Source organism: Malus sylvestris, chromosome 4 (assembly GCF_916048215.2).
Source record: "Malus sylvestris chromosome 4, drMalSylv7.2, whole genome shotgun sequence".
Classification (NCBI taxonomy): domain Eukaryota; kingdom Viridiplantae; phylum Streptophyta; class Magnoliopsida; order Rosales; family Rosaceae; genus Malus; species Malus sylvestris.
In genome coordinates, this window is record NC_062263.1 from 5,040,849 (window position 1) to 5,057,364 (window position 16,516).

General features: G+C 39.0%; 1 protein-coding gene, 1 long non-coding RNA gene and 1 pseudogene across 2 annotated transcripts in view; all 3 read right to left on the reverse strand.

The window, feature by feature from the left end:
• On the reverse strand, positions 1–5,458 carry LOC126619370 (uncharacterized). The gene is made up of 2 exons (XR_007622035.1): positions 5,416–5,458; positions 1–376 (listed from the first exon to the last, which is right to left on the reverse strand). It is a non-coding gene; the product is annotated as an uncharacterized LOC126619370 (long non-coding RNA).
• A 262-nt stretch (positions 5,459–5,720) lies between these two features.
• The window catches only part of LOC126619364 (transcription elongation factor SPT4 homolog 2-like), a 42,476-nt pseudogene continuing 31,680 nt past the window's right edge, over positions 5,721–16,516 (reverse strand).
• The window catches only part of LOC126619363 (transcription elongation factor SPT4 homolog 2-like), a 37,109-nt gene continuing 26,313 nt past the window's right edge, over positions 5,721–16,516 (reverse strand). The window contains exon 6 of the mRNA XM_050287721.1: positions 5,721–5,907. The gene's annotated coding sequence lies outside the window, so the exon portion shown is untranslated. The remainder of the gene's footprint in view (positions 5,908–16,516) is intronic.

The window sequence follows — 16,516 nt, forward strand, 5'->3', positions numbered from 1 at the left end:
TGTGTCAATCGTTTACCCATGTTGGTTTTCTCACTGCCTAAAAAACAACTCTGTAACAAGGACGCTCAGATGAGTAAGGCAAACATCATATATGAACCGAAGATCACCAACAGCAACAAGCTGGGCAATCAAACAGCCACTGGATCTGCCTGCCACACTATTTCTTCATGGTCCTCTCTCCAGTATAATACTAATACAACAACAACAACAACAACAAAGCCTTTTCCCACTAAGTGGGGTCGGCTATATGAATCCTAGAACGCCATTACGCTCGGTTTTGTGTCATGTCCTCCGTTAGATCCAAGTACTCTAAGTCTTTTCTTAGAGTCTCTTCCAAAGTTTTCCTAGGTCTTCCTCTACCCCTTCGGCTCTGAACCTCTGTCCCATAGTCACATCTTCGAACCGGAGCGTCAGTCGGCCTTCTTTGCACATGTCCAAATCACCGGAGCCGATTTTCTCTCATCTTTCCTACAATTTCGGCTACTCCTACTTTACCTCGGATATCCTCATTCCCAATCTTATCATTTCTCGTGTGCCCACACATCCCACGAAGCATCCTCATCTCCGCTACACCCATTTTGTGTACGTGTTGATGCTTCACCGCCCAACATTCTGTGCCATACAACATCGCTGGTCTTATTGCCGTCCTATAAAATTTTCCCTTGAGCTTCAGTGGCCTACGACGGTCACACAACACGCCGGATGCACTCTTACACTTCATCCATCCAGCTCGTATTCTATGGTTGAGATCTCCATCTAATTCTCCGTTCTCTTGCAAGATAGATCCTAGGTAGCGAAAACGGTCGCTTTTTGTGATCTTCGCTAGATTGCTCCGGTCATTAGTGTGGATAAGTATATAAATGGATAGAGATAGGAAAGCAAACACAAGATGTACGTGGTTCACCCAGATTGGCTACGTCCACGGAATAGAAGAGTTCTCATTAATTGTGAAGGGTTTACACAAGTACATAGGTTCAAGCTCTCCTTTAGTGAGTACAAGTGAATGATTTATTACAAATGACATTAGGAAATATTATGGGAGAATGATCTCGTAATCACGAAACTTCTAAGTATCGGAGTGTGGTGTCGTCTTGACTTGCCTTATCTGTCTCATAGGTAGATGTGGCATCTTCTCTGGAAGTACTCTTCCTTCATCCAGGGGTGGTATCTTTAACTGGTGGAGATGCACAAGGTAATGTATCAATTTCACTTGAAGCTTACTTGTAGTTTCAGGCTTGGTCAAGCGCGATACAAACTATGTAGTAGGAGTCCCCCAAGTCGCCGAGCTAGGGGGTCTGCTGAAAGAGGTGACAGACAAGGTAAGCAATCAGAGCTCCGACTGATTGTTCACCTTCTCCCCATCTTGCAGCAGCATGAAGGATAAAGAGAAGAAAAATGAGAAGAGATGATATGAGATACTTTTGCTTTTGAAGAAGTAACTTTCCACAGGCTTATTCTTGAACTGAGCTGAAGGGTTTTCTGGTTTCCTCCAGAGTATAAGGCCGACTGGAGAATTTGAGGGTCAAAACAAGTCCATCAAATCTAGAGTACGTTCCACCCTGCTGATATGGGATACTTTTGCTTTTGACAGAGTAATGGATGTATCGGCACGTGTGCTGTTACGCTTGTCTCCACATGCTTCCTTGTATCCTTCGCACTTGCCCTATCTGTTCCTCAAGCAGATGCGGAATCTTCCCTGGAAACATAAGATGTTGAAGATGAGTACTCGAGAGCAATGCCAGGTAAGTAATCAGGTAAGGGGTTCCAGGCAGTCAGTTCCTGGCTGGAAGCTTGATTCCAAGTGCTGACTGATTGCTCTCTTTCTCCTTGTCTTGCAGGTAAAAACAAGGCCAAAGGAAAAGACAGGGAAAAAGCATGATATGGGATACTCTTGCTTTTAACCCTGATGATATGAGATATTCTTGCTCTAGTATAGCTTGTTTGCAGAGGTATTATCGGGGGGGAAAGAAAGCTGAATATTTCGAAAGGCTTCGTTGGGAGTGCCCTCTCAGATATGATGAAGGGTTGAGCATTTTTGCAGGTCTGCCTGTCCGTTGGGGATGGAGGTCGACATATATAGGAGTCTCCCTAACAACAAGTAGTAATGCTATTCCTTTACCCTGCTTGGTCATAGCACGGTAGTGGGAGCTGCCAGTTTCACATGTTTTAACTCTGTCAGAGCACTTTGAAAAAAGTGGTCTGTGGTATCTGGCTCTCGAGATTCGGAGAACGATGCCTCTTCGATTTTTGAGAAAGCAATCATGCTGGGGGTCTGGCTCTCGAGATTCGGAGAGCAGTGTCTCTTCGATTTTTGAGGAAGTAATCATGTTGGGAGTCTGGCTCTCGAGATTCGGAGGGCGGTGCCTCTTCGATTTTGGAGCAAGCAATCTTGTTGGGAGTGTTGTCTCGAATGTGAGTAAAGGTTGGGCATGTTTGCTAGTCTACCTTGCCACGAAGCACAAAGGTTGACACACAGGGACTTTCCAATTATCCAGCAATGGTACTGTTCCTTTACCCTCCCTTCGATTTTGAGAAAGTAGTCATGTTAGGAGTCTGGCTCTCGAGATTCGGAGGACGGTGCCTCTTCGATTTTGGAGCAAGCAATCTTGTTGGGAGTGTTTTCTCGAATGTGAGTAAAGGTTGGGCATGTTTGCTAGTCTACCTTGCCACGAAGCACAGAGGTTGACACACAGGGACTTTCCAATTATCCAGCAGTGGTACTGTTCATTTACCCTTGTGGGTAATAATATGGTAGCTAGACCTTCAAAATTTATGTGTCTAAACTTTGTTAGTGCTGTATCTTTGCTATTCTTTTACCTTTCTTGGTCAGAGCGATGTAGTGGGAGCTGCAAGCTTCACGTGCTCAACTTTGGCAGAGAACTTTGGCAAAGTTATCTGTGGTACCCATGAGCTATTGTTGCGTGTGGGAAGTGGGTGATTGAACAGTAAGATTCATGTGCTTTCTACTTCACCAGAAGTCTTCGACAGAATGCCCATAATTTCTGCAAAGCTGAGTGTGCGTGTGACAGGTGCTGACAAGGCTAGAAAAGTAGGTGCCTCTTCGATTTCTGAGATCGGCCCTCGTGGTCTCTGAGCAGCCCAGCTTTTGAGAAAGCGAGCGCCTCTTCGATTGATTCGGAGAACGATGCCTCATCGATTTTTGAGAAAGCAATCATGCTGGGGGTCTGGCTCTCGAAGATTCGGGGAGCAGTCTCTTCGATTTTTGAGAAAGTAATCATGTTGGGAGTCTGGCTCTCGAGATTCGGAGGGCGGTGCCTCTTCGATTTTGGAGCAAGCAATCTTGTTGGGAGTGTTTTCTCGAATGTGCGTAAAGGTTGGGCATGTTTGCTAGTCTACCTTGCCACGAAGCACAGAGGTTGACACACAGGGACTTTCCAATTATCCAGCAATGGTACTGTTCCTTTACCCTCTCTTCGATTTTTAAGAAAGTAGTCATGTTGGGAGTCTGGCTCTCGAGATTCGGAGGACGGTGCCTCTTCGATTTTGGAGCAAGCAATCTTATTGGGAGTGTTTTCTCGAATGTGAGTAAAGGTTGGGCATGTTTGCTAGTCTACCTTGCCACGAAGCACAGAGGTTGACACACAAGGACTTTCCAATTATCCAGCAGTGGTACTGTTCCTTTACCCTTGTGGGTAATAATATGGTAGCTAGACCTTCAAAATTTATGGGTCTAAACTTTGTTAGTGCTGTTTCTTTGCTATTCTTTTACCCTTCTTGGTCAGAGCGATGTAGTGGGAGCTGCAAGCTTCACGTGCTCAACTTTGGCAAAGTTATCTGTGGTACCCATGAGCTATTGTTGCGTGTGGGAAGTGGGGTGATTGAACAGTAAGATTCATGTGTTTTCTACTTCCCCAGAAGTCTTCGACAGAATGCCCATAATTTCCGCAAAGCTGAGTGTGCGTGTGACAGGTGCTGACAAGGCTGGAAAAGTAGGTGCCTCTTCGATTTCTGAGATCGGCCCTCGTGGTCTCTGGGTAGCCCAGCTTTTGAGAAAGCGAGCGCCTCTTCGATTTCTGAGATCGGCCTTCGTGGTCTTTGAGCAGCCCAACTTTTGAGAAAGCAAACGCCTCTTCGATTTCTGAGATCAACCCTCGTGATCTCTAAGCAGCCCAGCTTTTGAGAAAGCAAACGCCTCTTCGATTTCTGAGCAGGTGACTCTTCGATTTCTGAAGCTCCGTCGAGTGCAGATTTTTATAGGGGCTGGCATTAAGTTCCAAAGCACACTTGAATCTCCACCAGTAGAAGCTTCATTCTTGCACTTCTAAGATCTTGATTTGTCCGACCTCTTCTCTCTTCAACAACTTTGAAAATGTCTGGCCCCTCCGACCGTCGTTTTGACTTGAACCTTGTTGAAGAGGCAGCCCCGCCTTCTCCAGACAACATATGGCGCCCATCCTTCGTCTCCCCTACTGGTCCTCTTACCGTTGGGGATTCCGTGATGAAGAATGATATGACCGCTGCGGTGGTGTCCAGGAACCTTCTCACTCCCAAAGATAACAGACTACTTTCCAAACGGTCTGATGAGTTAGCTGTTAAGGATTCGCTGGCTCTCAGTGTTCAGTGTGCAGGTTCTGTGTCTAATATGGCCCAACGCCTATTTGCTCGAACCCGCCAAGTTGAATCATTGGCGGCTGAAGTGATGAGTCTCAAACAGGAGATTAGAGGGCTCAAGCATGAGAATAAACAGTTGCACCGGCTCGCACATGACTATGCTACAAACATGAAGAGGAAGCTTGACCAGATGAAGGAAACTGATGGTCAGGTTTTACTTGATCATCAGAGATTTGTGGGTTTGTTCCAAAGGCATTTATTGCCTTTGTCTTCTGGGGCTGTACCGCGTAATGAAGCTCCAAATGATCAACCTCTGATGCCTCCTCCTTCTAGGGTTCTGTCCAGTACTGAGGCTCCAAATGATCCCCCTCCGGTGCCTTCTCTTTCTGGGGCTCTACCGACTGCTGAGACTTCTCCTAAGCAACCTTTATGAAGGCTCCCTCTTGTGTGTTTATTTTGACTCATGTATATGTACATATTTGTAGCTTATTGGGGATATCAATAAATAAGCTTTCCTTCATTTCAACGTACTGTGTTAAAAACACCAAAGCCTTCTTCGCTAAGTTCTTTGAATTTTCTTTTGTTGAAGCTTGTATGTTGAAGCTTTCTGAGTGGAGCATGTAGGTTGGTGTAGTGTTCCCTTAATTTTCCGAGTGAGGAAAACTTCTCGGTTGGAGACTTGGAAAATCCAAGTCACTGAGTGGGATCGGCTATATGAATCTTAGAACGCCATTGTGCTCGATCCTGTGTCATGTCCTTCGTTAGATCCAAGTACTCTAAGTCTTTTCTTAGAGTCTCTTCCAAAGTTTTCCTAGGTCTTCCTCTACCCCTTCGGCCCTGAACCTCTGTCCCATAGTCGCATCTTCTAATCGGAGCGTCAGTAGGCCCAAAACACACTATGACATGTCAAAAGGGAGGGCAGCGAGAGCTTAGGTAACCCGCAGCTGGAGGTGGTTGAGGCTAATAACTGTTGGTGGCTGGTCATCCGGTGTGGCGACAGTGGTGCAACAGAGGGAGGAGAGGGTAAGATAAAGGGGATTGGGAATCATGATGAACAGAAGACGATTTTAAGTCAAAATACAATAACCAGAAATGTACTTACCCTATTTACTAAGGACCTTGATTGCATACCCAAAAAAGAAGAGAAATGTTGAAAATTTGAGACTAAATTATAACTTCTTATGCTAACAATATGTTACAAGCTGCTTCAATACTATAACAGAAATTCGTACGAAACTTTCACTTTAAACCACCAACAGTTTTCATACCAAGGTATTTGCTTCTACATATTTTTCCACAGCTTCGTTTTGGTCTGACAAAAGAACACGCATGCACCTTCTTTTCTTTTCGTCAAATTCATACACGTTTGGGTGGTACATATTGCACCTGCTCATCTTCACACAAATTCTGCAAAACGAGAAAAGAAAAATTATTCAAATCAGCTGAGACATAATGTGATTGATCAATGAAAAAGAAAAGGCAAAAAGGAATCATAACCCATAGGCAAAAAATGATAAGAATCAGCAGTAATTCCGTTGAAGCTCCTATTCCCGAAGTAACGAGATTGGAAGGAACCAGAGAAGGATTTATATCTTCCACTACACTACTTATATGATCTTATGTCCTAGAGTTACACCAATTCTGCTTTATTGGTAATTCTATCAATGAAACCATCACTATGAATGGGGCCATTGAGTATAAACTGCAGAGAATCCATGGTATTAAAAAACAGAGAACAAAAGAGAGCCTTTTTTATATGCTTTACGACCCACAGACTGGCAAATAAAAGAACAAACGTGAGCTCGAACAACAGCTCAATGTCCAAAACCCAAATCATAGTGTCTCTTCAGGGTATTTTATTTTCCTATGTTTTCAACTTCAACCAGTGATAGAAAGAACATATTACAAAAGCTAGTCGTATTTGACTGATTTGCAAGTGCACTTCAATTTCCTTACTCCTAATGTCTTGTATGGCAGACTTTTACATTCGTTTGAACGATATGGTAGCTAACTAGCTATTGGGCAGGATGCCAACCCAAAAGCTATCATAGATCGAATTTCGAATGGCATAGATTTATTGATCGACCATATAATTAACATAGCAATTGTAAAAGTATGATTGTCCACTATGGAATATAATGGAACTTTGTATGATTAACATCCGAAAGATATTGAATTACCCGCAAATCCTCTGAAAGAACCTCTGAAACGGCAAGAGTGTAAACACCAGGTACAAATCTTCCTGTAAAAGATTAAAATCCATATCGAATTACTGACAAATACATATAAAATGGCAAGTTGTATGCATAATCTAGAGCATTGAAAATGCTCAAAAGCAAACAAAGTGGAGTCGGATTTAGAAGCTTAAGGGTGAATCAGATATCGTGTTAAAAGAAAGCAAATAAGAGACATAACAAGATGACATATGCCCATGAAAAACAAAACAGAACCTAAAGAAACGTAAAACGGGCAACGAAAGGAGAGCAGAAAATATTTGTATGAACCCAACATTTCACACGAACCCAATAGTTTAGAAAGAACTAAATAACTTTGTAACGAGTTTTTATGCATAAATGGGAGCTGGAAGGAAAAAACCATACCAAGTCGAAGCCATTTTGCAGCCCAACTCCTAGTTGGATCCGTAACTGAAATAATCCTGCAATCCAAGCAATGCATTGATCAAATTAAAGAAATAGAGAAAAAATAGAGAAGATTAAACAGAAAAATGCGAGAGAAACGTAGTACGGAGGGAGGGAGGACGAACCCATTGAAATTGGGGGTGGTGCAATCGGCAACACGATCGAAATCTTCCTCCATCTTGAAGAAGGGGCAGTTCTCGCATCCTGATTCTCTGAACTGCATTTTGTATTTTGTATTTGTATCTTTAATTGCATTTGTTTCTTAAATTCGTAAATCGAATCTGTGGGAAAGCAAAAAGCGAAACCCTAACCTGATCGTAGGTCTTGACGAGGCGGCAACGGAGCCCTAAGCTCGTGGCCGAAGCTCGTCGGTATCTGGGCTGGTTGTACGCTTCCCATCTCTCTCTCTTTCTTTCACATGATTCTGCTCTCTATTTATCTGATTCAATTTCCGTACAATTGACTGCTACTAATATCAACTTTTTTTTTTTTTGGTCATTACTAATAATATCAACTTATATTTGAACATTTTGATTCCCCACCTTCCTTCAAGATTATTTCAGAAATGTTAAAAGTTAGGGTTAGGGTAAATTACACAAAACTACTTTAATTATTGGGCCAGTTACAGTTTCATACTCCATCTTTAAAAAATGTCAATGTCATACCTCATCTACAAATTTATTACAATCTTCAGTTGTCTGTCAATTCTTCCGTTAAATGTTGATATGGCTTGAGGTGAGACCCACTTTTTATTAAAAAATTAATTAAATATTAACTTTAAAAAATAAAAAATAGGGTAAAGTACAAAAAACTACCTTAACTATTGGTGTCACGACACTTCCATACATCATCTTTTAAAATTGACAATGTCATACCTCATCTTTAGAATTTGTGCCAATGTTATACCTTCCGTTAACTTGGCTGTTTATTTCTCAGTTAAATGCTGACGGGACTTGATTCGGAGTCCACTTTCTATTAAAAAAATTAAAAAAAATTATTAAAAATTAAAAAAAAATTATTTAAAATTATTTAAATATTAAAAAAAAAGCCCTCACTTCGTCCCTTCCCCCCCCCCCTTTTCTCTCTTCTCCCTCATCTTCATCTTCCTGCTTAATCTTCAACAAAAAAATATATATATATATTTGAAAACCCATCAACCCCCCCCCCCCCCGAAAAAGAAGAAGAAGAACAAAAAAAAAAACGCAACCCAGAAAGAAAAAGAATAGGAATAAGGGAAAAAAAATTTCAAACCAAACGCAGTTCGTCCCCCACTCCCCCCCCCCCCCAACCCCACCCCCACCCCCACCCCCACCCAAACAAACCCAACCCCCTGCAACCCAGAAAGAAGAAGGAGGAAGAAGAATGAAGACAAAAATATAAAATATAAAATATAAAAAACCTAAACCAAACCCAGTTCCTCCCTCCAAAACCCAACCCCCTGCCAACCCCAAATCCATCACTCCCACCCTATCACGAAGGTTTCCCGACTCCACCTCAACGGGATCTGGGTTTTTTCTTGGTTTTTTTTTTTGGGTTGCAGGTAGTGGGTGGGAGGGTGAGTGCGGGTTTAGGGAAGAAGGGAGGGGGGAAGAAAGGAAGGGGGGTCGAGGAAAATCACGAGTGGGGGTGGGGGGGGGAAGATAAATTGGTTTTTTTTTTCTTCTTCTTCTTCTTTTTTTCTGGGTTGCAGGAAGGGCGCTGGAAGGGGAAGAAGATGAAGACGGGGGAGAAGAGAGAGAAGGGGGGTTGGGAAAGGGGACGTGAGGGTTTTTTTTTTTTTTTTTAATTTTTTTTAAACTTTTGTTTTATTATTTAAAAAATATTAAATAATTTTTTTTGTTTTTAATAATTTTTAATAGAAAATGGGTCCCGGATCAAGCCACGTCAGCATTTATTTGAGAAATAAACGACCAAGCTAACAGAAGGTATAACATTGGCACAAATTCTAAAGATGAGGTATGACATTGTCAATTTAAAAAAAATGAGGTATGAAAGTGTCGTGACACCAATAGTTGAGTTAGTTTTTTGTACTTTACCCTAAAAAATAAAAAAACCAAAAAAAAACCAAACCCATCATCTTCCTATCCCACTCATCCCCCCTTCCCCACCCTACATCCCTTTAACTATTGTGATTGTCCCAATAGTTAAGATAGTTTTGTGTAATTTACCCTAAAAGTTATTATATTTCAACTTTCTTGTTTTTATCGACATGAATGACATTCTCAAAATTTGTAATTAGTTAAATTCATGTTAGTAAGTCTAATGTCTTTTTTAGTAGTTAACAATAAGATTTTGAAACGAACTAGGCATGTTAATTTTACCAACCAAAATTTGTTGATTCGTACCAAAAGAAAAAAAAATTTGTAACAAGAATGTCAAAAGTCCTACACTTTTGTAGGCATAATTTATTGAACAATTATGGAGGCCAGAGAGAGAGGGAATGTGGGGCATAAAGAGAGAAAGAAAGAGATGTGTAATTGTGGGTGTGTTCTATTCCATCTCATTGTGCCTTTATTTATAGTAGTAGGGAAGATTAATTCCTTACTCTTTTAGGATTACAACTCTTAATAGATAATCAACTCCTAATAGGAATATAAGAAATATTCCTAGATTCACTAGGATTTACATAATTACATGGGCCTCTGCTGAAGCAGAGCAATACCTTTCGGTGCATCTCTGCCGAAGCAAAGCATGCCCTTTTATGCATCCCTACCGAAGCAATGCATCACCGTTCGATAAACGTTGATCGAACTAGGTCGAGCCATTCAGTAAACTTCAACCGAATTGGGTTCATACCTTTCTCTCACGTTTGTGGTAGTAATCAGATCCGAGAATTTGGTAAACTTCCGCTTTTTACATTGTTGCTTCAGGGGTGAGTTAGAAACATGGAAGGACGAGAAAAGTATTCCCCAGTCAAAATTCAATCAGATTTATAAACTTCAGAATTGTACTCATTCATGGACGTAATCATGGTGTGTTTTAGGCAATGTCTTTCATGATTAGACGATCGATAAGAGCAAGCCAAAGAGCCATGGAATCCTCGTTCGGGAGGTATTTCCATTTGTAATGCTTCGGGCATAAATCTTCGAATGAAGATCATGGTGGAGGCTTATTCAGCTCTTCCTTGCCATTGTTGGCTACAATGGCTTCTCATCTTCTTGATAGTCAAGTGGAGATTCACGTATTGTACCCCACATAAAGTGGTTTCTATAAGAAACATCCAAATTAGGAAATTGAACTTATGACGGTTCGACAATCCATTGAATTAGAGGGAACAAGATTGTGATTGGTGCTATGGGAATGAATCATCCATAAGCATCAAAGTTAGAACATTCAAGTTGTAAGACATGGATTTCATGAAAAACGTCGGGTTTTCATGGGTGTATTTGTTTTATGAAAACTTTGGGTTTCAAAGACATTAAATTTGAAACTACAGGTTCAATTTAGTTTATGAACATTTAGTTCATAAAAGAAAGGTTCCTGCAAGAACATAGAATGCAATATTCTGATTTGAGTGTAGTGGATTTGAGTTGTTTCAGGAACTCAAGTGTGAGTGCTTTGGGACCACGAAAGTGAGTCAACGGTTCAAATAAATTATTGAATCGATAATGTCCAAAAGTGATATTCATGTCAATAATTTTAGATTAATTATCAGATTAATGGACTACATGTCACTTTTAATTAATTCAATAGATCGGGACCATTTTGGGTCGATCGTAGAAGCAAAATAATACAAAGTTTCATGCCATATTTTGGGCTAGATGGCTGCGGGCCATTCAAAAGAAAAAACCCAAAAATTGGTTAAGGCCGTGAAATTTGGCACCAAAAATATATTGGTGCGACTAAAAAAACAAGCCAAAAAATGGCTTTGGGCCGAGAACAAAAGGGGGGCAGCCTAGCATTGGATTGCTGGCTCCTGTTAAATATGCAAAAAACCCATCAGCTACAGGCTTGTTGGTTGGGCTTGTGAGTGGCTCTTGCAAACAGCCCAACAACCTGAAAAAAAAAAAAAACTTGTAGGCTTGCTGCAGTCACAGGCCGAGAAAAAGAAAGAAAAGTATGCGGCCCAAAGAGTAGGGGATCATAGCTTCAGGCTGATAGGATGAGCCCATTATTTTAGGCAAGGGCTCGGTATGCCATAGCAAGTAAAGCAGCAGGCTTGCTGCTGCAACGCGGGCTGAGGGAGAATAAAGGGACAAGCCTAGTCAGCTATTAGAGTCTTAAGCGTGGGCTGGAGGTGCTGCAAGCCCAGTGATAATAACCCAGGTGTCCGACCTAGTTTGTCACAGGCGCAGTAAAGCCCAAAAAGGGCTGCTATCTCACAGTGGCGCGGTTAGTTCCCCTTTTTTCATTTCTTCGATTTTTTTGGTTCAGATTATTAGGGTTTTCAGAACCCAAAAATAATTGTGCTTCTATTTTATTTTGTTTCTTTGACTCACAAATTCCACATAGCAAAAATTGCGTAATGCATGAAACAAATATATGAATGTATACAATATATATTGAAAAGAAAATATAAACATAGGGGGGTTTATGCATCATGGAGAATGTTTTCATGCTGCAAGGTCGTTTCAAATATTTTCCTTTATTTTAAGCGTACCTGATTGACAGAAAACAATAAAAGTCTTTGAATTGCATCTCCAATGTGTTGTATCATGTTCAACACAAAAAAAAAAAAGAATCAATAACATGTATATCAATTCAATAAAATAATAAATTAATCATAAACAAATGATTAAAACGTAATACTCCCCAGATTGAAGATCATACTCTCTTTAGCGCAGCGTCAAGAGCATATTGATAACGTGTTGTAGACATAATTTACTAAACAATTATGGAGGCCAGAGAAAGATGGGGATAACGTGCTGATAACGAGAAGGGGAATTATATGTTTTAGGCCATGAGTTGGAGTTGGCCTAAATGACCTCCTAACTAGAATTTTGGGAGGATTTATAAAAAAAATAATAAAAAAAAAAATAAAATTCAATCATGCTCCATAGCCACCTCGTAAGATAGGAATTCATGTAGAAGCTCCTAAATAAGAACCGAGAAATGAGCTCCAGTGACACTTTATAATTAATGCTAACTGTTTTAATATTATTTTAAATAAATAATTCCTATTGGCTAATTATTGATATAATCATTGTGACTCTCTAAAGTAGAAATATGCTGAAATTAGTTTAGGGGATGTACCGTCATTTTTGTCTTTTATCTCTCGATTGACTTGTAAATTTTTCCACAACGACTTTGTCTACCGTCTTTGTGGCGCCGGATGTAGAAGAATGAAGCTGTTTTCATAAATTTCAAAGGTTGAGCAAAATCTCCTCCAATTATATTTTTTACTGGAAACAAAAAACACCTTAAGACATAAAAAGAAATAAGACCTATAGAATATTATTCCTAGTGAGAGATATAATGATATATGCAAGTGGTGGATTGCCTTGATGGGTAGGGCCTTTCTCTTTGATCAACAAAGAGTAGGCTCTCTTTTCTCTGATACATAATTTATCTTCTAGATGACTACTCATTCATCGCACGTGTATTTCAGAGAACCTTATCGAAGTCGTTACTAAGCGCCTCTCGAATTACCATCCGCTATGTAAAGGAATCTAGGTGTATTCCAAAGAAGCTTATCGAAGTTTTTGTCTCATTTGTTATGGTTTGGATCAAGGTATGTTCTTCAATGAAATATTAGAAACATAGTTATTGTTTGGGTTTCTTAGCCCACTCAAGTAGAACAAGTGTTGCTATCTGCATGCCTGATTGCAACCACATGACTTTTCTTTGGGGATCATGTTTGAAACATCACTGCCAAAAATTTGTTTTGGGGATGGACCATCACTTTTGTCTTATTTCTGTTTGAGTGACTGATAAATTTTTCCGTAACGACTTTGTCAAACGTCTTTGTGGGGTTTGATCTAGAAAAAGGAACCTCTTCATAAGATTCCAAGGCTGAGCTAAAATTTCTCCTCCAATTATATGTTTCATTGGAAAAAAAAAAATCAAGAGCTATAGAATATTATGTAAGACTAATGCTGAGTTGTCAATTATTGTTATGAATTGAATTATGAAAATTGATTATTATTCTTCCGCAATTTGCGTTGGTGTTAAATGGTTTTCATGGTTAATAACATATATAAAATTGTTTTTAATTAAAATGAGATAAATTATTATTTATTTATTTGGTAAAAATAAATCATTAATTTGAACCTTTCTCACGTAAGATTAAATAATATGGCTATTGTAGTAAGGTTTTTTAGTTGTTTAAAATTATCAAACAAACATTTTTCTTCTCGGTTGTAAAGGGTCACATGTGGGCAAATACTATGTGAGATTAACGGGGTTTCTAACGTGTGACCCGATAACGATCGATTAATTAATGTATTGACCTAAAACTCGTTATTTCGTGTCGTTTTAGATCAAATTAACAGGCCATGTAAGAATTGTTAGATCTAGACTCCAATTTAATACATAATATGTCTTCTAGACTGCTCATACATCACACAAAACGCTTATTTCAATGAACTTTATCGGAGCTGTTTTATTTCGCAGGTTACTAAATGTCTCTGATGACTTATTTTTGGGGATGAAGTTGAACCATTACTGCCTGGAATTAGTTTAGGGGATGTACCATCATTTTTGTCTTTTATCTCTCGACTGACTTGTAAATTTTTCCACAACGACTTTGTCTCCCGTCTTTGTGGCATCGGATGTAGAAGAATGAAGTTGTTTTCATAAATTTCAAAGGTTGAGCAAATTCTCCTCCAATTATATTTTTTTATTGGAAACAAAAAACATCTTAAGACATAAAAAGAAATAAGACCTATAGAATATTATTCCTAGTGAGACATATAATTATATATGCAAGTGGTGGATTGCCTTGATGGGTAGGGCATTTCTCTTGATCAACAAAGAGTAGGCTCTCTTTTCTCTGATACATAATTTATCTTCTAGATGACTACTCATTCATCGCAAGTGTATTTCAGAGAACCTTATCGAAGTTGTTGTATTTCTCAAGTTACTAAGGGGTGGTTTGGGAGTGAGGTGCTTAAAAAAAAAGCACTCATGAAAAAAAGCTGTGAGGGTTTTAGGTGTTTGGTAAACTAAAAAAAAAGGGCTTATTTTGGAAGCTGCTGTGAGAATAAGCTGAAATCCAAAGGAAAAGCTGAAGCACCTATTTGCTGCTTTGGAAAACTGGCTTTTTTTTAAAAGCACACGGAGCTACAATGCTTCTTTAATGAAAAGACCCACTATCAGACTGCTTTTTTTTTTTTTTCCAAAAGCACTTTTACAAAAAAGTTTACCAAACACTCTGCTGATTTATTTCACAGCCGCTTATTCTCACAACAGTTTTTTTTCAAAGCACAGCAATATCAAACCAGCCATAAGTGCCTCTCGAATTACCATCCGCTATGTAAAGGAATCTGGGTGTATTCCAGAAAAGCTTGTCGAAGTTTTTGTCTCATTTGTTATGGTTTGGATCAAGGTATGTTCTTCAATGAAATATTAGAAATAGAGTTATTGTTTGGGTTTCTTAGCCCACTCAAGTAGAACAAGTGTTGCTATCTGCATGCCTGATTGCAACCACATGACTTTTCTTTGGGGATCAAGTTTGATCCATCACTACCCGGAATTTGTTTTGGGGACGGACCATCATTTTTGTCTTATTTCTTCTGACTGATAAATTTTTCCGTAACGACTTTGTCAAACATCTTTGCGGGGCTGGATGTAGAAAAAGGAAGCTCTTCATAAGATTCCAAGGATGAGCTAAAACTTCTCCTCCAATTATATGTTTCATTGGAAAAAAAAAAACCATCTTAAGACCAGAAAAAAAAAAAGAAAAAAGAAAAAAACAAGAGCTATAGAATATTATGTAAGACTAATGTTGAGTTGTCAATTATTGTTATGAATCGAATTATGAAAATTGATTATTATGCTTCCGCAATTTGCGTTGGTGTTCAACGGTATTCATGGTTAATAACATATATAAAATTGTTTTTAATTAAAATGAGATAAATTATTATTTATTTATTTGGTAAAAATAAATCATTAATTTGAACCTTTCTTACGTAAGATTAAATAATATGGCTATTGTAGTAAGGTTTTTTAGTAGTTTAAAATTATCAAACTAACATTTTTCTTATCGGTTGTAAAGGGTTAGCTGCGGGCAAATACTATGTGAGATTAACGGGGTTCTAAGGTGTGACCCAATAATGACCCGATTAGTTAATGTATTGACCCGAAACTCGTTATTTCGTGTCGTTTTAGATCAAATTAATAGGCCATGTAAGAATTGTTAGGTCTAGACTCCAATTTGGACCCTTCTTTTCTTTAATATATAATATGTCTTCTAGACTACTCATACATCACACAAAATGCTTATTTCAATGAACTTTATCCGAGTTGTTTTATTTCACAGGTTACTAAATGTCTCTGATGACTTTTTTTTGAGGATGAAGTTGAACCATCACTGCCTGGAATTAGTTTAGGGGATGTACCGTCATTTTTGTCTTTTATCTCTTGATTGACTTGTAAATTTTTCCACAACGACTTTGTCTACCGTCTTTGTGGCGTTGGATGTAGAAGATTGAAGCTGTTTTAATAAATTTCAAAGGTTGAGCAAAATCTCCTCCAATTATATTTTTTACTGGAAACAAAAAACATCTTAAGACCTATAGAATATTATTCCTAGTGAGATATATAATTATATATGCAAGTGGTGGATTGCCTTGATGGGTAGGGCCTTTCTCTTTGATCAACAAAGGGTAGGCTCTCTTTTCTTTGATACATAATTTATCTTTTAGATGACTACTCATTCATCGCAAGTGTATTTCAGAGAACCTTATCAAAGTTGTTGTGTTTCTCAGGTTACTAAGCGCCTCTCAAATTACCATCCGCTATGTAAAGGAATTTGGGTGTATTCCAGAGAACCTTATCTAAGTTTTGGTCTCATTTGTTATGGTTTGGATGGATCAAGGTATGTTCTTCAATGAAATATTAGAAACAGAGTTATTGTTTGGGTTTCTTAGCCCACTCAAGTAGGACAAGTGTTGCTAACTGCATGCCTGATTGCAACCACATGACTTTTCTTTGGGGATCAAGTTTGAACCATCACTGCCCGGAATTTATTTTGGGGATTGACCATCACTTTTGTCTTATTTCTGTTTGAATGACTGATAAATTTTTCCATAACGACTTTGTCAAACGTCTTTGTGGGGTTGGATGTAGAAAACGGAAGCTCTTCATAAGATTCCAAGGCTGAGCTAAAACTTCTCCTCCAATTATATGTTTCATTGGAAAAAAAA